Raw genomic sequence first — 14,082 nt, forward strand, 5'->3', positions numbered from 1 at the left:
CCCTTCACACGGCAGTTGGGCTACACCTGGCTCAGCTGAGGCTGAGCCCTAACTCTCTTGAGGGGCCAGCTCCCCCTCCTGCTCCCCGCTGCCCATGAGGAGCAGTGTCTGTATGCAGCAGTGGAAGGGGAATGGTAGCTCCTTTGCATTGCATTTGCTCGGCTCCAGCACGGGAGCCAGCATGACACATACTTGTGCATGTATGAGCAGTGAGATGTGAGCTCTTCTGAGACCATTAGGCATTGGCAAGGGAATTCTCCCCCGTATTGGCAATTAACTTCCCGATCTGAGCAGTGAACGCAAAGCCATAAGGCCTAATGTTTAGATTGTAAGCCGCTTTGGGGCAGGGACCAGGTGTTTGTTCTGTGTTTGTACAGCACCTTGCACGACGGGGTCCTGTTCCATGACTAGGGCCCCTAGGCGATTCTCCCCTGTATTGGCAATTAACTTCCCAATCTGAGCAGTGAACGCAAAGCCATAAGGCCTAATGTTTAGATTGTAAGCCGCTTTGGGGCAGGGACCAGGTGTTTGTTCTGTGTTTGTACAGCACCTTGCATGACGGGATCCTGTTCCATGACTAGGGCCCCTAGGCGACATGGTAATACAAATAATCAAAGACAGCAGACAAGTGACGATAGCATCATCAACAATCCCTTCCAGGAATGCCTAGTCCAGGCAATGGCTTAGGGATGCATTGTGTAGCAATACACAGGGAACAGGGACTGGTTTGGGCAAGGACATCCCTTGACTTGGCCCGGGGGAGGGTGAATCCCACCAGATCATGTGACACCCCAGGTTCGGTTGTGATGTCTCTTTTTTCAATGGGAAACTGTTGTGACAAATACGTTCCTTTCCCACAGCCCCACACGGGGTCTGGGAGCATTTCGCACACACTGATTCAGTAACTCCCTTCAGAGACAGGGCAGCATTGTCAACCCTGTTTTACAGGTGGGGAAACTGAGGCACTAAGCAGGCATGTGACTTGCTCAACATCACAAAGGGAATGGCTTCACTGCACACTAAGCCTGGGCTCTAACTCAGGCTAGATCTGAAGCCCCCTTCCATCCATATGCAAATCAGTCAGACTTGGGTCAGCAAGCACTAAGGACCCAGGTCCTAGAACCCTGCTCGGGGGGAGGGGGGAGTCAGTGCCTGAGTTCTATCCTGACTCAAGTGCAAGCCCTGTCATTATGCAGTGTGGACGCTGCTCAAGCCCCAGACCCGAGTCAGGAGTTCTGTGTAGTGCAGTGTGGATGCGTGAGCACGGCTGTGAGACTCAGGTCCAGCCATTGTAAACATAGGTTTACAATGCCGTACGGACGCGCAGGCATGGGCTTGGAAACACCAAGCCCCACAACCCCGAGCTTAGTGTGCAGTGTAGACACACCCAAAGTGAGACAGTGTCAGAACTGAGAGTAGAACCCAGGGGTTCGCTTGCTGCTGTAACTGCTAGACCACACTCCCTCTGGCTTCACGTAGAGCTAGTCCATTCTAACCCAAAGCATTTTCTCCCTGAACCCCAGTGAGTTTGCAAACCTTCGAAGCACCACGGTTTTCAGAACCATGGAGAACGCCAGCCATTGATGGGAGCCAGGCCGCTGAGAGCCTCTTGCTCATCCCTCTGCCAAGGAGAAAGAGCCCATTGCAGAAGCTTTGCCCATTGTCAGAAATGCCACTGCCGGGGAGTGTGAACCCAGCTCCTCCATCTGTCCATGCCATTGGTGAATGATTTAGATGCGTCGCTGGGCCACTTTGTGCTATAAATAAAGCAGATCAGGGAATGAATTAAACATGTGTCCCTGCAGTCAGGTTATATTCCATCCTGCGAAATGTATAGGGCAAGCCCTTCAAAGCCCAGAGCAACAGCTCCCCTCCCAGAGTTGAAAACAGAGCCCGAGAATCTTATAGGGAACTCCTCCACCAGACATGGCTCCTCTCCAGAGCCAGAGATCGGACTCAGGAATCCTGACCCTTATTTCCCTTGGTCCAACCACCAGACGTGACTCCCTGTCCAGAGCCAGGAATGGAAATTAGGAGTCCTGATTCCCAGACCCCTTCAATAACCACTAGACACAGCCTGGCATGGTGAACATTCACTGTAGATTGGTGGTGAAATGAAGCCCAGAAATTAGATTGTCTTTGTGTGGCTCCAAAAGCACACTGTAAGCTTTGTGTATTTATATTCCTTTTCTTTAGCTCTACTAAAATGATAAGCTATTTACCAGGCAACTGGCCAGGATCTTCGCTCAATTAAGAAGAACAAAAACTGACACTTGCAAAAAAAAAAAACCACCCCAGCTGCATATGTAGTAAAGGTCAGATCCAGGAGATGAGGTCCCTCCAGCCTCCCTGTCTCTCTGGCAGCTGTGTTGTTTCAATATAAACCTCTCTTCCTCGTCCCTAATGAGCCTTGTTCATTTAAGATCCTTGTGATCCGAGAGCATTTGGGAATGTTCACAAGAAGCTGTCCTGGAAGAAATAAATGACCCTTCAGTCTCTGAGGTGTGAAGGTGGGTCTAGATTTCTCAGCCAAAAGGAGCAGGCCAGAACAGGTCGCTGCTCTAAAATGTGGTCAGCAAACAGGCTGGAATCCAGAGCTGCCGAGGAGAAGGGCTTTGCGCCTGTGGTGGGCCGATAATGAGCCAAGACAGAGGGGAGAGAGTTTAGGGGCTTCAGAGTCAGAAAATATCCCTGACTTCAGGGCTGGAGGAGGGAAAGGTCCCTGCAGTGGAGTGTCCACTCAGGAATACCTCAGAACAAAGTGCTTTGGGGAGGTACCTGGGATACAAGCAATGAGGCCGGTACGTCTACATGGACATACCTGGGATACAGAGCAGAGAGGCAGTGCCCTGGGTCCAGGATCATACAAATCGACTCTCTTTTTGTTTAGACAGATGAAAAATGGAGCAATTAAAGCCCCAGGTGTTTCCTCAGCAGAATCTCATTAGGATTTCCCTCTCTTCCCCGCTGTCCCACTGAGAGCCTGGCTATTTTTAGCAGGCTTGGCCCATTTCCAGGGCAGTGGGGAGGGGGGATGGCTTTCAGTAGGCACAAACAGGTTTTGATCTCTCCATGCTAATCCCTGGTCTCCTGGCAACGGGCGAAAGTGTGCGCTTCTGAGATGCCCAGAGTTCCCCTGCTGAGAGCTCATCATGGGGGCCACGGGGCTGCTGTTGCCTGGGAAATGGGGCATGTTTACTGCTAGACTGGGGGGAGTTCTTGTGATTAAGACTTTCTCTCACCCCCTGGCAAACCCTCTGCCCTACTGTGATTATGGCAGCAGCTAGAGACCCCGTTGAGCTGGCCACTGCACAGACAGGGTCTAAAGAGACAGAGGGTGGGAGGAGAAACTCAGGCACAGAGAAGGGAAGGGACTTGCCCAAGGTCACCTAGCAGGATGGTGGCAGAGCCAGGAATAAAAGCCAGGAGTCCTGACTCCCCACCCACTGCTTTATCCGTTGCAGGGCACTGCATCCCTGAGGTGCTTCTCTGTGGTCATTCTTCCACCTGGCCCCTCCAGTGTTCCCTTAGTTCCAGCCAGAGAAGGGGTGGGGTTGAACGACCTTATTGTGCAGCAGCCTCCATGTTGACCCACTCTCCAGCCCCCACTGCCCTTGACAGTTAAGCGAGGCGGCCAGCCATCACCTTCCCCGCGCTCCCTCGCTGGGTTTGCATCATTCAGGAGCAGTGTTTATGCCAAGCAGGTCCGCAGCTAGCGGGAAGCGGCCCGATCGCAGGAGCAGCCTGTGTCGGTGGAGCCAGTGAACGGCTCCCCTGTGGGCATCCACGAGCGCCATCCTCTTGCTGCCTCGTGCGAGGCCTCTGCCACCGCCGCAGCATCTGTGGCAGCATAGTGCACCGAACACAGAGTGACCCCCAGCCTGCGTGTGCCCAAGGTTAGGCAGGGCCTGGGTTTCGTGACTCCTCCAGGGACTCTCTGCTCCACCCGTATTCCTGCAGGAGGCCCTAACGGCCAATTGGACAGGATGGCTGCACCCGTCCAGCCCTAAGGATGCTTCCCTGGGGATTTTTCCCTTCAAAATAAGGCATTTCAGTTAAATAACTGGACATTGTTGGTGCCCACGCAAGGGATGGCACTGCCCAGACCTCGCTCAGTTCCCCACACACAGCTGTACGGATGCCCCTCGGCCCTGATCCAGAGCTCCTTTCTTATTGCTATTCTGAGTCCTCATGCCCCTAGTCCTGGCATAGGAAGGCGGCCCTGGCCATACTGGCCCCCCACGGGGATGTTCCCTGCATGCTCCTTATTTGTCTCTCCTGTCTAATGACCCACAGGAAAGGTCCCCCGTGTTGAGGTTTGACTTGTGGAGAGTTGTCCCTGGGGGCAGATCATCCCATCACCCCCTACTGCACAGTGTAATGCAGCTCCCTATAAAGCTGACCCTGGCCAGTTAGACGCAGGACACTACCAGCCAGGCCCTTGGCCGGATCCAGGCTGGTCATGTGTCCCATTAGAAGGAGCCATCAACTGCACCTCATCCTGGAGAAGGAAAACTGTCTGCCATATGAGCAGCTTCACGTTCTGGGCTGGAGCAGGGGGATCAGTCAACGCCAGGGGCTTTGGCTCCATTTCCCCTTTGCTGGGAAGTATTAGCTAGCTGCAGGCAAGATGCCTTAGGGACATTTCAGCATGTCCCACTGGAGAGACAAGCAGGAGCTGAGAATAACCCATCTCATTTAACGGTGCTCCTGAGGCTGGTGCTGGGAGTGGGGCGGGGTTGCTGGGAACTCATTGCTCCTCATTTATTAGCAACCCTGAGATGCTGTGCTCAGGGGAAAAGGGGCGAGTCTGGCCCCTCCCCCACCCCCTCTCCATCCCCTGGTGCACCTGGGATTTCCAGCCCCCATGTCTTGTAAACAGGCACAAAATTAATTCTAGAAGCAGAAATCCCACCTTGAATTCTGGGTGTTGCTAATGTCAGCAGCAAAGGAAGTAGGTTTCTGCTAGAGGTGCCACCCCATGTGACATGGCAAGGGGTTTCCTCCAGTGTCAAACCACAGCAGGGCACGGGCTGCTATTCCCTAGAACAGGAGAATGACCTGCTGGTCACTGGCAGAGCTCAGCGCCTTCAGCCACCTTTTACAGAGGGAGAAACCGAGGCACAGAGACTCTCCCAAGGTCGGTGGCAGAGGTGGGACTAGAACCCCAGTGTCCTGACTCCCAGTCCCGTGCCTTGTTCCCTGCATCATGCTGCTGTTTCCAAAGAGCAGCTCTGCCTCGCTCTTTCTGGGTCTGTCCCAAGCGTGGGTCCGTAGGGGCCTCCCCTCCCGCTGACGGTTCCGGGCCCATCACCCAAGACTGGCTTCACCCCAGCACCGAGGCACCTGCAGGATCAATCTTGTATCACCAGAGATCCAACTGCTGCAGGCTTCTCCCTGCCACCTACCGGCACTGCTAGGACAGCTCATGCCCTTTACACTGACATGGCCAAGGGCAGAGCATCACGCACGGGGCAACTGGGAGACAGAGAGATGGCGTTAGACAACTTAGTTGAGCTCAACAATTCCCTGGGCCCCAAATCCCCTGCTAAATATAAGGACCAAGTGGCTCAATCTTTCTCGTTATTCCCCGGCAAAATGAACGAGCCAAGGCAAAGGGTGGCCATGGGACCTGGTTGTTGCTAGGCACCCGTCTGCACCCAAACGCTGACTGGTTCAGTTGCCATTGGTGGCCGCTGACCCCCAGTGACATTCCAGATGAGAGAGGGAGGGGCTGGGAATGGCTCCCGGTAGCAACACCCTCCATTTCAGCTGGCTAACAGGGTTCATCCAGCTCAGTGCCCTAGGGGAAAGGACAGCTGCATAGCTGATGGGATCCTAGAGCAGTTAGGAGAATTGGGAGCCTAGATGCCATGGTGATGGGTGCAATATACTTGTGATAGATAGCTAAAGACAGAGCAGCACAGGGAGCTAGGGACAGACAGATGAGATACCTAGTTATAGACAGACCAGGATACAAGGATCTGCCACTGGAATGCAGCCACTTCTGGGGCAGAATGCAGCAACTGCAGCCACACGACTTCTGTTTAGAACAGGAAGTAAAGAAGAATCCCATACCCAGCTGAAACCATGGGAGAAAATGTCAGTGACCCCGGCTGGAATCAGACCAGAGCACCGGAGCAGCACATACCCCTCCCTGGTTGGGGGGGGACAGTGCCCCAGTCCAGGGCAGGTAGTCAGGTCCGCAATTTAACACCATACTGGAGAGGCGGGACCTCCAGCAGCACAGCACCCACTGGGCTCCACGGGAAGAGCATCCAGAGCCAGACCCCTGCCATGCCTGGAGGTGGCTGGGATTTCCTCACAGGGCTCCCATCCAAGTGCTGGCCAAGCTCGGCCCAGCTTAGCATGCGAGGGCTGGTCTGGCTGCAGGCCATGCGTGGCATAAATTTCCCCTTTGTCCTCCTCAGCCTCATTGTTACTGACCCAGAAGTTAATCTCCAGCCTGCAACGAGCAAACCGTCCCAAGAACCGGCCCCCAGCCCCTGGCTCTGTTCCCACTGGGCAGCAGGAGCCAAAATTAGAGCTGCTAAGGAGAGCAGGAGCCGCACCAAATGAGTCCCAAGGCGTGATGGCCTGGACCCCAGCGCAGGCGAGCTGGCGAGGCAGGGCTAATGCTGCTTTCTAATGCAATTGAGTGCAGAGTGCTAAGTTGGCAAGGAGGGAGGCCTTGGGGAGCCGGCTGCTTTCTCTGCCATGGGCAGGCTGTGGGGTGGGGGGTCAGGGTTCAGCGCTGCCCTGGTTCCTCTCCCAGGGTGACATCTGTCCGGTGGGGAATCCCCCTGCTCTGCCCTGGGCAGACAGCAGCGATTCAGGATGCTGCAGGGCAGGGAGCGAGGGCTCTGTGCTGGCCGGCCCTCCTTAAGCTGAGTGCAGTGGATCCTGACCAGAGCCCTGCCTGGCCCTGAACAGAGGGTTTGTCCTCTCTCTCCTGCCCCATCCCAGGAGCACTGCTCCTGCCTTGCCCCCCAGACAGAGCGGCCAAGCAAGAGCATCTTCCTGCCCTCTCAGTGAGGCCTCAGTCGCACTGTTACCCCTGCACAGGGAGGAACAATAACACGGAACCCAGGGGTCCTGCGTGGCAGCATGGAGCACCAGCTTTCTGAGGCCATGGAGCCAGCCTGCCTGGAGAGCACTAGCCATTGCGGTACATCGGCATGGCCCTGTTAGTGCCAAGGGCTTTCACTCCCCTGCGTCACAGTTCATTACAGTTATTTATTTTCCTCGATGGCCACTTGGCAGCCTCGTTACGGGCTCCACGAAGCCCCCGGCAGCTGCCAGAAGATAAATCAGCCCCCGGCGCGAGCCTGCAGTGCGGTACAATCCCAGCACAGACCTTTCCCAGTAGCGCGGATCCTCGCTCAGCACAGAAACGGGGCCGCAGCGGGTTAAAAATAGCGGACGACGAGACTTCTCGCTGAAGTGCTGCAGTTAAATATAGCAACCGATTGACCCAGAAGTAGCAACCTCTGGGGAGGAGGTGGGGGTGGGGACATGGGGACGTGTGGCCACTTGGGAAGGAACGCAAGCAAGGAAGCAAGAAAGGGAATGCTTCTGAGTGAGGGCGGGGGAAGAGGAGCATGGGGCAAGGCCGTCAGCTGGTGTAAAGCAGGAGAGCTCCACTGAAGCCGCTAGGGATGCCCTGGTTTACACCAGTGGAGGATCTGGCCCATGGAATTGGGAGGTGGCATGAGGTCCTCATCTCTCATCCCCCGATGCATTGTTAGGAGTCGCTGCTGCTCTGTGCGGTCAGTAGCCTGGATGTACCTGAGACACTCATTAGCAGAGCCAGGACCCCTCCCTGGGAAGACCTGGGACACTCGGTTGTCACCCTTCACTTCCAGAAAGCTGCTGTCCCCAGCATGAGCCACTGACCTCATTCCACTTTGCTGAGTCCGCAGAGCCAGCGATGCAAAGCACGCTGGGAAGGGGCCGAGGCCCTTTGGGGCCAAGCCAGCTGGCTAAGTGCTTTAGAGTCACATGGGGAGTCAGCCACCGCTCACTGGAGTCAGCAGAAAGGCTCCCCGGGGACTCTAAAGGGCTTTGGATTGTCAGTGGGTTGGGGCGGGGACGGTCTGCTTGTTGTGTGTTTGTACAGCACCCAGCCCAGCGGGGTCCTGGGCCACAACTGGGCTCCTGGACCTACCACAACACAAATAACAAAGAGCAACATATTGTTTTCTCTGCTCTGGCACCTCCTCCCGCTCCAGAGCCTTATCCAGCCCATCTCTTCTGGCCTCCGGTCTCCAACAGCCACCTGTACTAGATGCTTCAGCAGTTGCCCTCTAGAAGACATTTATGGACTACCCTGGCCAGGGGTGAAGTGCCTTCCTGACCCCATGCAGTTAGTGGTTGGGCTGACACCCTGAAGCAGGAGAGTTTATTTTCCTTATACATTTCTTGTATTTCACTGTAGATGTTCTTATTCTCCATAGAAACGTCTAATCCTGCAAGGAATCTGACAAAGCTCCCAGCCTCAGTGAGACCTTGGGGCAGGGAGGTTTTCGATGCACTATATAAGGGGAAGAAAACAGAGCAAAATGTAACAAACAAAGGAAACCGATCGATGTGTAGAATCTATTTTCCCATCTCCCAAGAGCCACGACCCCTCCCTATTGCCCCAACACAACGAGGCTCAAGGTCTTTGCAATAAATCAGGACGTCTTTACCCAGGGCCTCCTCCTAAGCTGGTGTAAAACAACCCAGCTGCACTGAAGTCCATGGAGCAGTGCCAATTTAATCAGCTGTGCGTCCTGCTCAGAATCCGTGCTCTTTGCTTCCACTATGTGGGTGCTGTTATGGTACCTCTCTGATAGAACAACCCCCACACCCTATCTTCACCTCCATCCCCACCCAATCCCTTGACGTGAAGGAAGAAGAATGGGGGATGGCTAAAGTGGGGGGGAAATGAGGGCCCTTCTTCCCCACCCCTCAGGAGATTAAAAAAATTCTCCTTCCTTTCCCTGAACCCCAACACCTGTGGATCCCTGGCATGCGGTTGCAGGTGTGGGGTACATCTGGAGGAAGGTGCTGTTTCTTCTCATGGCAAGTGCTAGCAGATTGCCCAGCATACATATACACAGAGAGAAAGAGAGACTCCTGGTGCTTTCACACACAGGCAGCTGAGACAGGCTGCCTGATAAATGACTGAAGGGGATTAATATTTATGGGATTTAAAAATAGCTGCCGCATTGAGTTTCCCACTCACGTGCAGAGCCAGTGGGATGCGGGGAAGCTGCTAAATTAGATGTCACAGTGCAGAGGGATTCTGCTCGCTCAGGCAGGAGAAGGGATAAAAATAGATTCTGCGTATGTGTGTGTGTCTCCTACACAACAGGGCAAACTCCACTGGGAGCTCCCTCCCTCCCCCACAAAAGAACAATCAGGCATCCCTGTCTTTGAGCAAGCTAGTGCTTTCCCCTGCTCCCCCTTCTCTGCTGCAAACACATCCTCCTCTCCTGCGCCATCCCCTTTGTTCTAGCACCAGCTCTGTTTTCATTCATGCACTGTTCTTGCTTTCAGAGCAGAGATACTCCCAGCCAATAAATAATTGAGCCGGGAAAGGCGGGGGTCTTTCACACAAAATCGGAGCCTTTCTGCTGATTTGTGATAAAAAGCAAAAAAAAACAAATGGCAACATTTCAAGCTCTTGGAATTCCTCTGAGAAGATTTCTACCAGCTCTAAGCAGAATCCAGTGCCTAGGCCCTCTGCTCTAACCTCTAGACCCACATTCCCTACCCAAGCCAGGAACAGAATCCCAGAGCTCTGGCTCCCTCTTTCCCACGGCTCTAACCACACTCTCTGCCCCAAATCAGGGGTAGAACCCAGGAGTCCTGACACCCAACCTCCTATTCTAACCACTAGCCCCCACACCTCTCCTCACAGATGGGACTAGAACTCAGGAACCCTGACTCCCAGTCCCCTGCTGTAACCATAAGACCCCACTCCCCTCCCCAGAGTTAGAATCTGAACCCAGGAGTCCTGATTCTCAGGCCTGCTCTCAAAGTCAGCAATAGAACCCAGGAGTCCTGTGTCCCTGTCCTAGTCCCCAGTTCTAACCACATAGCTTCCTGACGGAAGATTGTGGTCTAATCTCATGCGGTTTCCAGCCTGCTCCCCGAACAAAGAATTGGGGGGTTAGGTCTGGGTGGGATCCTCAGCTAGTGAAATAAGCAAATCAAGCCGATTAGCCACGGCAGGGGGTGTAGTAGGGAAGGAACAGGAGAGTTTGCAAAGCAACAAAGGTTGGGGGAGGAGCTTCAGACAATATCATTGAGGCTATACCGAAAAAGACACATGAACAAGGGGCCTGAGTCTGCTCTCTTTCATGCTGGTGTAACTCAGGAGTAACTCCATTAAGTCTGTGGAGTTTCGGGGTAACAATGTCAGAGGAGCATCCAGGCTAGACTAGGTCAGACCATAGGCCCATACGGTCCCAAGTCCTGCCTTTGCAAGTGACTAATCCTGATGCTTCAAAGGAAGGAAAAAAAAATGCATCTGGCCAATTATGCAAACCTGCATATGGGGAAAAGATTCCTTCTTGCCTCCTGCAGTGACCAGCTGATGCCCTGAAGCATGAAACTGGACCAAGCTTCATATATCACAATGTTGTTATTGGAAGTAAAATTGTCCAGCTCCTTTTTCTTAATTGAGCTGTAGTGTGTCTCTGACCTCCTGGACCAGCAAACTCCCAATTTATGGCCTACAGCTGGCTTCAGAAGAATGGTGCTTGGTAATTGTGTCGATTGGGTGGAGTTCAAGTAAACAGTGACACAATCGTCCCTTCCAGCAGGAACGGCTATCTAACCCTCCAGCTCCGTAAGGCCGGGATCACGCCCCTGTGTGCACATGGCAAGGGCAGGAATTAAAAAAAAAAAAAAAAAAATCCCACAAAGGAAACTGAGTCCAAAATGTCAGCAGGGAAAGTAAATGAGCCAGATCCTCAGCTCAGTAAATCTGCGTGCTTTGCTCGACTTCTGACCAACCCGCACTGAAAGAGAGGAGGGATGGTTGCGGGGTCCGGGTGCTGGCTTGGGACTCCAGAGACGAGCCTGGAGTTCCCTGCTCTGCTCCAGATGCCCTGTGTGACCTTGGGTCAGTCTGTCTGGTCTCAGTTCCTCTCTGTACTGTGGGATGCTAGCCCTGCCTTGCCTCCCAGGGGCTGGTGACAGTAAATACTTCAAAGATGGTGAAGGCTTTGTAAGACCGATAAACAAAGAGCAGCAGGCTGAGGCTGGGGCCCAAGGCTAAAGCTGCCCATTGGAGAGAGTTCCCTGCCAGAGGGATGGTGACGAGGTGATGTTTACACTACAGTTTATGTCAGCATAATTTATGCTTCATTGCTGGTTCTCCTGCCCCTCCCCTGGCTGTGCTGTGGTCAGCCAGTAATAGTCCACTGAAATCGAGGGGGTGGACTTGGGAAGATCCCCAGCTCCCACCTGGAGGTAGCTGCAGGAGCTGCTGGGATCAGTGGTGCTGCCGCACCCCCCTGGCTTGACGCGGTCTCTGTTATATCCAGGGCTTATGGTTTGGTTCAGCGGCTCTCAGTCCCCCCTCCCGACTATAAATATTGTTCCAGCCCCCCTGAGCTGCAGCGTGAGCCAGCTCCGCCAGTGAGTTCAGCCTGCGACGGCCAAGGTTTCCCATCTGCTGCCGCCTTTAAAAATACACACACGGGAGGCATCCTCCGCTGTGCACGTACATTGCCGAGGCCGTAACCAAGCTGCTGCTGTGAGGAAATCGCTGCTTCAGGGAGGCCGCCTCTCTGCACTGCCATGCAGGCCCAGTCCTTGATAAAACAGGCAACCCTGAGTATTGCACGCTCCAGCAGCCTCCTGCGAGCTTAGCCCAGCGGTATTGCCATCTGTTGGCGAACTCTGAGAATTCAGCAGCTGTATAAGGGATTCCAGTGCCTTGAGAGCCAGCTCCTCTGGGCGGGTGTAGATCACTGCGGTTACACTGATTTCAAGGGAACTAGGCTAGTTTACACCAGCTGAGGATTTTGCCCAAAGTCCCTTCAAGGAGCATTTATCAGAGGCTTGGTGCAATTATTTCACAATCTCGCTGGAACTAGGGGTGCTGGGGCTACTGCAGCACCCCCTGACCTGAAGTGGTTTCCATTACATACAGGACTTACAGTTTGGTTCAGTGGCTCTCAGCCTCCCCCCGCCCCCGTAAAAATTGTTCCAGCACCCCTGCAATCAAGCAGAAACAATCCCAAATAACCAAATTAACCATCACTTTAAACAGACCTTTTCATTTGTTCCTGAATTTTGCTTAATAGAAGAAAACTAGGAGCTATAACTTCAGGAGAACCAGTGACTTAGCATCAAGAAGCCACACAAATCAGAGACAGCCGAGGGTCCTTGTTTGCAACATTACAAGGAGGAGAAAGTATGCAGGAGAGAGATTTAAAGGAGGAGCGAGCCAGGAGTGCCCAGGTCTAGTAGGTATGGTACTGCCCTAGGGATCAGGGGAGCTGTATTCTATTCCAGCTCTGCAACTGACCTGCTGTGTGACCTTGGGTGAGCTTTGGGCCGCAGTTTCCCTTCCTGCCTTTTGTCTATTCACACTGTAAACTCTTCATGGCAAGGACAGTTTCTCATTATGAATAATACAGGGCTTGGGGTCACCGGCCCCTGATCTCAGTTGGAGCCTCTAGCTGCTGCTGTAATCCAATTAATAATAAACAGGGAGGTCAACAGCTCTGGGGTTGCCCAATGAGGGCAGCAGCATGAGGTGGTAACATAATATCTCTGTGCTAAAGGCTGTCGTGGAGTTTTCTGTACACCCCGCATGCCATAAAAATCCAGCCTCCTCTGGGTCACCAGTTTGAATCCAGCCCACATCAGCAGGAACCAGCGCAGTATTTCCATTGCATGGTACTTCAGTGAAGTGGCTGTGATGGTTTTGTGGGTCTCAGTCCAGCTCTCAGTGGAGAGTTATTCCCATCACAAAAAGCCACCAGCCCAGGCAGCACTAAATCTTGATGTAATGGATGATATTACAGATTAATCACGCAGGCGGGTTAATTAGGCAGTTGGTACAAACAAATCTCCCAGATCAAAATGGTCACGTCAAGCGTAATTAATGTGGTGGAAAGAGCTGTGCTCTCACACAAACGCACTCATTTGCGTGCACACTCACACACACAATTCTCGCACAAACGTATTTACTCACTGACCCCCTAGGTACATGCTCGGATGAGGAGCCCAAGCCGCGGAGGCCACGCTGCTCGCTCAAGCATAGCTGGTGTGGGGATGTCTACCCAAGCCAGGAACGACCCCTCCCACTGCAGTGTAGTAGATGTACCTTTCACACACACACATTCACTCACACACCTGTTAAACTGACTCTGTCTCACACTGTGCTGGAAATGGCCCACCTTGATTATCATGCACATTGCAGGGAGAGTGGTCACTTTGGATAAGCTATTACCAGCAGGAGAGTGAGTTTGTGTGTGTGATTTTGGGGGGGGGGGGGGGGTGAGAAAACCTGGATTTGTGCTGGAAATGGCCCACCTTGATTATCATGCACATTGTAGGGAGAGTGATCACTTTAGATAAGCTATTACCAGCAGGGGAGTGGGGTGGGAGGAGGTATTGTTTCATGGTCTCTGTGTATATAATGTCTTCTGCAGTTTCCACAGTATGCATCTGATGAAGTGAGCTGTAGCTCACGAAAGCTTATGCTCAAATAAATTGGTTAGTCTCTAAGGTGCCACAAGTCCTCCTTTTCTTTTTGCGAATACAGACTAACACACACAGCTGTTACTCTGAAACACACACAAATGTAATTTACTCCCATACTCACACGCTAGCTTGCACAAACACACTCTTCTCACACACAACCCTAAATTAAACCTTGCTCCCAATCAACAGCCATGGTATTTTGACTCAGGTTGTGAATATGACTCCAGCTGACAGCCTGGAGACAAACAATGAGGAGTCAGACACCTTGCATTTGCTCCTGAGAGCCTGACTGGAAGCTCACACTCAGCAGTTACAAGGCTATAACATGGCAGAGATGCACTGATTTCTGGTAACAGCACAGGAAACCCT

This window comes from Eretmochelys imbricata, chromosome 27 (genome assembly GCF_965152235.1).
Source record: "Eretmochelys imbricata isolate rEreImb1 chromosome 27, rEreImb1.hap1, whole genome shotgun sequence".
Classification (NCBI taxonomy): Eukaryota; Metazoa; Chordata; order Testudines; family Cheloniidae; genus Eretmochelys; species Eretmochelys imbricata.